Here is a 7655-nt window from a genome sequence, read left to right as displayed (position 1 = left end):
TATATATATATTCAGAATAGTATTTTTCCTTCAGTAGACCTCTTTACTTTTTTCAATTTTATTATGTTGCTGCCAGACGATACAATCATTTAAATTCTTTTTACTCAATATTCCATACTCACCACCTCATAATGGCAAAGTGATAACAGAATTTTAGACAATTTTGTAAGTTTATTATAAATGTATTAAAGAAAAAACTGAAATATGACATTTACAGTCACATTGACCCTTTGCACAATGCTTGAAATTTAGCTCTCATTCCTCTTGATACCCCCTGTAGTACATTTCATTGATTGGATTTGATTTGAAAAGGCACACATTGATGGCCTCATTGTCGACAATAAACCAAGTAATAAGCAAAAACCAAGTAATAAGGTCTAAAGGAACTGCCCACAGAGACAGGATTGTTGCAAAGATCAGGCCTGGGGAAAGCTTCTGTACTGAAGGTTCCCAAGAGCACAGTGGACTTCATAATTCTCAAATTGAAGAAGTTTGGCACAATCAGGACTCTTTCAAGGGCTGGATGCCTGACCAAACTGAGCAATTGAGGAAGAAGGGCTTTAGTGATAGGGGTGAACAGGAATCCCATGGCCATTCTGACTGAGCTCCAGAGATCCTGTGTGGAGATGGGACTAGGTTTCAGAGGGACAACCATAATTGCAGTTTTCCACCGATCTGGGCTTTATGGCAGAGTGGGTAGACTGAACACAATGTAAGTAACACGATTCTCTGGTCTGATGAAGCCAAGATTGAACTGTTTGGCCTCAATTCAAATTATTATATCTGGAGCAAACCAGGCGCCACTCATCACCTACCCAGTACTATCCCAACTGTGAAGCATGGTGGTGGTATCATCATGTTGTGGAGTGTTTTTCAGCAGCAGGGTGAAGAAAAGCTGAATGGAGCCTGTTCCACAGTGCTCAGGACCTCAGACTGGACCAAAGGTTCGCCTTCCTACATGACAATAACCATGCCCATGTGTGAGATCAGCATTTCTTTTTTTACATTGGGGGATAAGATCCTGGGATACATTACATAGATAGTAAAGACAGAAAGGGGGGGGGGGCTTTTCCATATTTTTTTAAAGTGTTTAGGAAAACAAACAAACATATTTGTACGTAGTTATCTACCCTTCTGTATAAAGTCAAAAATGTATTCATAAATCCGCTTTAAAGTCCTTAATATCAGGCCTATTGCTTGTTAATGCATACAGCATTCATATTGGCTGTTGGTTGTCTGATGCAGGAATACCCCGCATTGTGAGGTCCTTCTTACATTGCAAACAGGTGAAGAGGTGGTAGGAAGATTTTAGGAGAACTGAAATGTTGCTGGACTGTATGAATGGTTATGGTTAGTATGCATTTTGTATTTGTTTTATAAAAAATGTTCTTGCTGTGTTTATTTTTCAGGAGTTTTCCATAAGTGGCCAATTGTGTCTGCTATGCATATGGTATAGTAGCATTTCTTGAGTGAATAATAATTCTGGTATAGAATACTTTCCACCAACAGACATTTATCTTGTACCTGTTACTCCTTTTATACAATTTTATACAGCCTAATAATTCTGCATTTTATTATTCGTTTATTTACCCAAAGAATTATCCACTCCTTATACTTGGACATACAAATTGTGGTCTGAACACAGGCAATATACTGTGCCAGGACATGCTTTCATTTTAGAAAGATAATTTCACTGGCATTCAGCTGCAGAATTCTGCACACAGTTTACTTGCCTGCTGTTTTCTCTCGTACAGTATTTCTGATGGTGTGCAAACAGGATCTGTGAATTAATGTCCCAGCTATTTAGTTTATTTTTTATTTACTTTGGTAGTCTTCAAGACAACAGCATTAAAATCAGTTGGATGTGAACAATTTCTCTTGCTCAGGAAAATATGATTCGTGTTGTACTATAAAATTATTTTAAAATAAGCCAAAAACAAAAAGAAGGTCTCATAGAGCTTTATTGATTATAGAAGAGGACAAATGTCCACCAAGTTCAACTGGAATAAAGTACCTTAAAGTAAATGTAATACGTACCATTTAGTTTGCTGAAGGACAGCGTATCATAAACCTAAAGTTACCTGTAAATAAAATATTTGTGTCCATTTTTTTTTTAATCTTTTGCTGTGTTATTCTTTTGAAGCCAATAACTGTCTATAAACATTGCAACAATGGCTTCATGGCATTTCTCAGAGTAGGTTTCCCAATGGTGATAGTAACTGACCATGCATATGAAATCTGAAAAAATGTAATATCATAGACAGGACTTTAACAGTATATATTGTATAGTCAGTGTCCAATATTGTCACATGAAAGCATATACAAAATTAAACTTTCACTGCCATATACCAGTTACAATTATAGAATACATAAAATCATGGAATTTTTTTACAAAAACAATATTTCCTTTCAATTCAAAACCTCATATATTACATTCTTGTTTATGATTATCCAGTTTTAATAGAATATCTTTCCAACACAAATACTGTTAGGGCTACATTCCATGGCAGGTTGCATGGGATTACCCAGGGTACAGAGTCCAAGTGACACTTAGTCTTCATCAAAGCACCCAGCAAGGGGTAATGGGCCATTACCCTAGTACTGCATCAACATCACCAGGTCATGGTTCCCAAGCTCTTCCCACCAGGGACGAGCTGGATCAGATGGCTTTCGATGTAGGGACAGCTGGTTAGTGAGTACAGGACAAGTTGGGTCTCAGCAGAAAGTGTAGAGGTAGACAGATCAAGGTCCAGCTTGCAAATTGAGGCTGGCAAAAATAAAGGTCAAGACAGTCCAGGGTCACGGAAGGCAACATATGACAATCAGGGTCAGGACGATCTGAGGTCAGGACAGGCAGTAGACAATAATCAGGGTCAGGACAATACAAGGTAAGGGTAAGTAGCAGATGATAATCGGGATCAGGACATTTTGAGGTCAAAGCAGGTGGAAAACAGGCAACTGAGTTGGGATCAAGCCGGGATCAATATCCGAGAAGTCTATCAAAGCAGAATAATGCTGGGTAAAGTTGAGGGAGGCATAGCAAGGATCCAACAACCTGCCCTTAGAAACTGGAGAGGCTTAAACAGAAATAGCAGCCAAAAGCAGCACAGGATCATGACCAGAAACTAATCTGTTCATTGGCTGCAGGACATACTCTCTAATCACAGTGTGCAGGGGATGCAGAATTTGATAGAGTGTATATGGCTAAACAGAGTCTTGGGATGCAGAAAGTCTCAATACAGAAGATTGCAACTAATTACTTTATCTCCTTGATCTGAATCTTCAGTTGAAGGGTCGCACAGAGGCACAGATGGTCACATGAGCAGTAACAAATGGTAACACAAACATTCCTCCACAAATTTAAAACGTTTGGTTCTTCAGTGAGAACAATAAATCTATAGCACAGAATCATAGTACAAATATGAGAATATTATGATAAAACCAGCCATGTAATTCAAAGTATGTCCTAATAAAGTGGGTTTGAGCTGTAGGCACAGCATGTAGAATGCAACCTTTCTTTTCTCAAACCTCTCACTACCCATTGGACGTGTTTGACAAGAATACATATGGGCCTCCAAAAATATTCTGCTCTGCACATGTTTATTGGGACTTTTTGTTCCTTTTTCAGTCCCCCTCACTCTTTAATTATAATCCATTATAGTATATTCTTATCTGTTGGTCCCCATACCCAATTCTGTATGTGTGCCACATTTTGTCCAGAACCTGGCAGTTTAAGCTCTTCCTAATACTCTTCACACCAGTGTCTCCCAGGTGGTGGAAGTTTGTGACAGATCTGCTCATACCAGTGGCTTTATCACTGTAGCTAAATCTATCCTATAATGAAATCAGTTGCTGTTCAGAATACCGCACCACCTGCATATTGACTGATGTAATTGAATAAAACATGAAACATAGAAATGACTAATGTCACTGTATATATTCTGCCACTAACCAGCAGAATTATTCCTGCTGGGAACAGATGATCATCAGTTCAGACACCAATTATCCCAGGGGAACCTCTGTTTGTTCCTATTAGATGTATGTCAAAACAAAATGAGCCACCCATTTAGATTTATTTTCTTTCTATTTTTGGCTTTTTTATATTTTTCAAGAACTAAGGATATGTTTTCAGGGCACCCTGGACTTTCCGAGTACTATTTAAAATGTATTTTTTGAAAACTGAATGATTCCAATGCTGTTGTTTTATTCTATAATGATATTCTATGCAGCATGTGTCAATTATTTACTGTCCAACCTCACCATCTTCCACCACCAAAACCACCACCCATTCCCTCATTTGCACACCTAATTGCATAACTAATTTATATACAAAATTTACAAAAAAACTATTACATACACATGACTACCACCTTATAATTAAAAGCATTATATATATATATATATATATATATATATATATATATATATAATAAATAAATACATTTTATTGATTATATGCATTTTAATGATATTTGCATTTTCACACAGTTGTCCATCAAAAATGACAGTTCTATATATATAGTGTTTCAAAACAATAGAACTGTCATTTTTGATGGACAACTTAATCTACATGAAAATGCAAATACAATTCTATTAAAACCACACTTAATTGTCCCATTTAAGAAGAAATCAGCTCTTTTTAATCATTTTAATTATATTTCAGAATCTCTATGCCTCCTGGTAATTTTGTTACATTTCTTTGCTCTTTGTTTAGTTCCCACAACATGTTTTTTTAGGAACTATACACTAAAACAGAAGGGTATATATGTACAAGAGGTAAACAATGTTGTTGTTTCAGGTGCTTCTTACACCTAATAATTGTAATTATCTTGCTAATTTATGAGCTTCAGATTGGCATTGCTTGTTTTTGTTTTATAAAGTTTATGATCTAAAACAGCAGTGGTCATCTTTTTGATATAGAGGGCCTCGTGTAAAGTTGCATTGATATACTAGCCCAGTGTGTCTAGGGTTTTTGGCTATCTGTAAGGATGAAATTCTTCCTATAGACCAGCAATGTAAGAGGCATTCTTCGAGCTGACCACCACACCTATGTACTGTGAAATGTGGATATAGTAGTTATAGCAGGAGTTCCCTGAACACCTTAAAGTTATTTCCATACAGCATCCTAAATAATTACTATTGATTTGATACAGTATTTACCTCCAAGATCTTAAATATGTATAGTAGTTAAGTGGAAAGGACTGAACAGAGACTGAAAGAGAAGATAGTGTGAATGTAACATCACTCATGAATTCACCTTCTTCATCTGTCTGCAACTAATCTGCATTCATCCCTCCTTCTACAGGTACGTCTCCCATTCTGTCTGCCAAATTTCATCCCTGTGTATCTAATTGTTTTCCCCTGCAATCTTCATCTTATTGAGTATCATTGTGGATTAATTTATTGCACCAACTTAAATCCCCCCCATAGATTTATCTGTTCACTTTACCTTAGTTCCAGCTGAGTGCATATTGATATTTATTGCCCTGCCAACCCCTCCCCTACCCAGGTTCAACTGATATCCCAAATTCCTTCTTACTCCCATAAGTCCATCCATATTCAGGACCCAAAGCACTTCTATTTAAACAACAAGCAAGGAGGGGGCGTGTCTGGCCTGCTCTCAAGATGGCCGCGTTTTGAGAGAGCTCCAAGTCAGCCCGGGCTTTAGCGACGATTTACACAGCAACTTTGGATCTCTGAGTGCTTTATTGATATCCCGAACCTGTCCTGCTTTGGATCAATATGACGAGATGCAAGAAAGGGAAAACGGAACCTCAGAAACTCTCTTACTATTTTAGGCCGCAACACTCCCGTCAGCAACAAGATGGCGACGAACCTTCTTTGCCGATCGCTTCTCCAGCACAATCAACAGGTGAGACTTCACCCTTATTTGATCGTAGGCCACGCTCTACGGGTAGTACTGATGATTCTCCCCGGGTTGCCACAGCATCAAACCCTATCTCTCCTGTGTCCCAGGATGACGATCAATATATCCCGGAGCATATTACTAGTAAGAATAATGTTGCGGCCTTATCATTAGAACCCTCTATGGAGATAGACCTGGCACGGTTCCAAGTGGAAGATGCAGTGCTATCTCCAACAATCATGAAGGAGATGTTAATGTCTTTGAGACACACTATACAGCAAGATCTAAATTCTATGCTTGGCAAAGTTAGTACTTGTATTGCTAACCTTGGTACTATAATTCATCATATAGAATCCAAAATGGGGGAATTTTCTAATGCACACAATGATCTGATTGATGCCCATCGTGAACAGGCATTGGAGATTGAATGGCTTAAATCTAAAGTGGCGGATCTGGAAGATCGTTCTCGCCGCAATAACATTAAACTTAGAGGCATTCCGGAATCTGTGCCCTTTAACGAATTGGGAACTTTTGCTAAACAATTTTGCCAACTGTTAGTACCATCAGCTACTGACTTAGACCTTATGATGGACCGAGCCCACAGAATCCCTAAGCCTGCATTTCTCTCAAGTGAAATCCCAAGAGATGTTTTAATACGCATGCATTTTTTTCATACTAAGGAGAAAATAGTAGCAGCAGCTAGGAAAAACCCTCCTCTACCGGACCAATTTTGCAATATACAACTGTTTACTGATCTTTCAGCCCAAACGATCCAAAATAGGAAGAAATTGGCCCCTATCACAAAGGTTCTAAGAGAGAACCAGATTCCATACCGTTGGGGGTATCCTACCAAGCTTCTTATTGTACATAAAGGAGTTACTCATGCTATCTTTTCAGAAGAAAAAGGTTGTCAGCTTCTTCGGGGATGGAACCTTGAAAATCCTATACCCGATTCCCAACCATCAGTATCTCCTAAAAAGATCTCTCAGATATAGAACCGATTTATCTCAGAAGATTCCTTTTATAGTTTCTTAGCCCGTTCTGACACAAGTGAATTACTATCTAACAATATGCTCCATAATTGCCTGATATCTCTGGTTTTTAACCAGAAGGACATTATTTTTTTTATATTATTTCTTATTTTTTCCTTTCTTGTTTTTTATCAGAGTATTTTGGTTATACCAGTCTTGCTTCTTATGTTCATAATTGAAACACACCTGGCATTTTTTTCAGTTTTTGCTGTTATTTTCTGCATTTTATCTGAGTGATGTCTAATTTTATTTCTTTAAATGTTAGGGGACTCAATAGTCCCTTCAAGAGGAATTTCCTATATAAAGAATTGCAAAGTTTAAAGACGGATATAGCTTTTCTTCAGGAGACCCATCTCCATAGTTTACATCAGCCTAAGTGGATAATCAAAGGATTCTCCCATATGTATATGGCTAACATCCCTAAAAAGAAATGTGGTGTGATGACTTTGATTAAAGATTCAGTTCCCTTCCAATATATCCAACATATCGCTGGAGAAGATGGCAGATACCTTATTTTGATCTGTAAAATCAATACAGAAATCTTCACATTGGTTAATATATATGCACCTAATTACAATCAACATTCATTTTTGAGAAAGCTTTTCAAACTGGTCAATAAAGTTAAACAAGGCTCTCTTCTTTTGGGAGGGGATTTTAACGCGATCCCTTATTATGTCTTGGACTCTACTGCACAGACTAATAAAAGAACTAGAGATCTGCGGAATTTACTGATAGAATATGAACTTTTAGATATTTGG

The sequence above is a fragment of the Pyxicephalus adspersus genome, chromosome 4, assembly GCF_032062135.1.
Source record: "Pyxicephalus adspersus chromosome 4, UCB_Pads_2.0, whole genome shotgun sequence".
In the NCBI taxonomy this organism is placed as follows: Eukaryota; Metazoa; Chordata; class Amphibia; order Anura; family Pyxicephalidae; genus Pyxicephalus; species Pyxicephalus adspersus.
Note: the sequence above shows the minus strand (reverse complement) of the source record.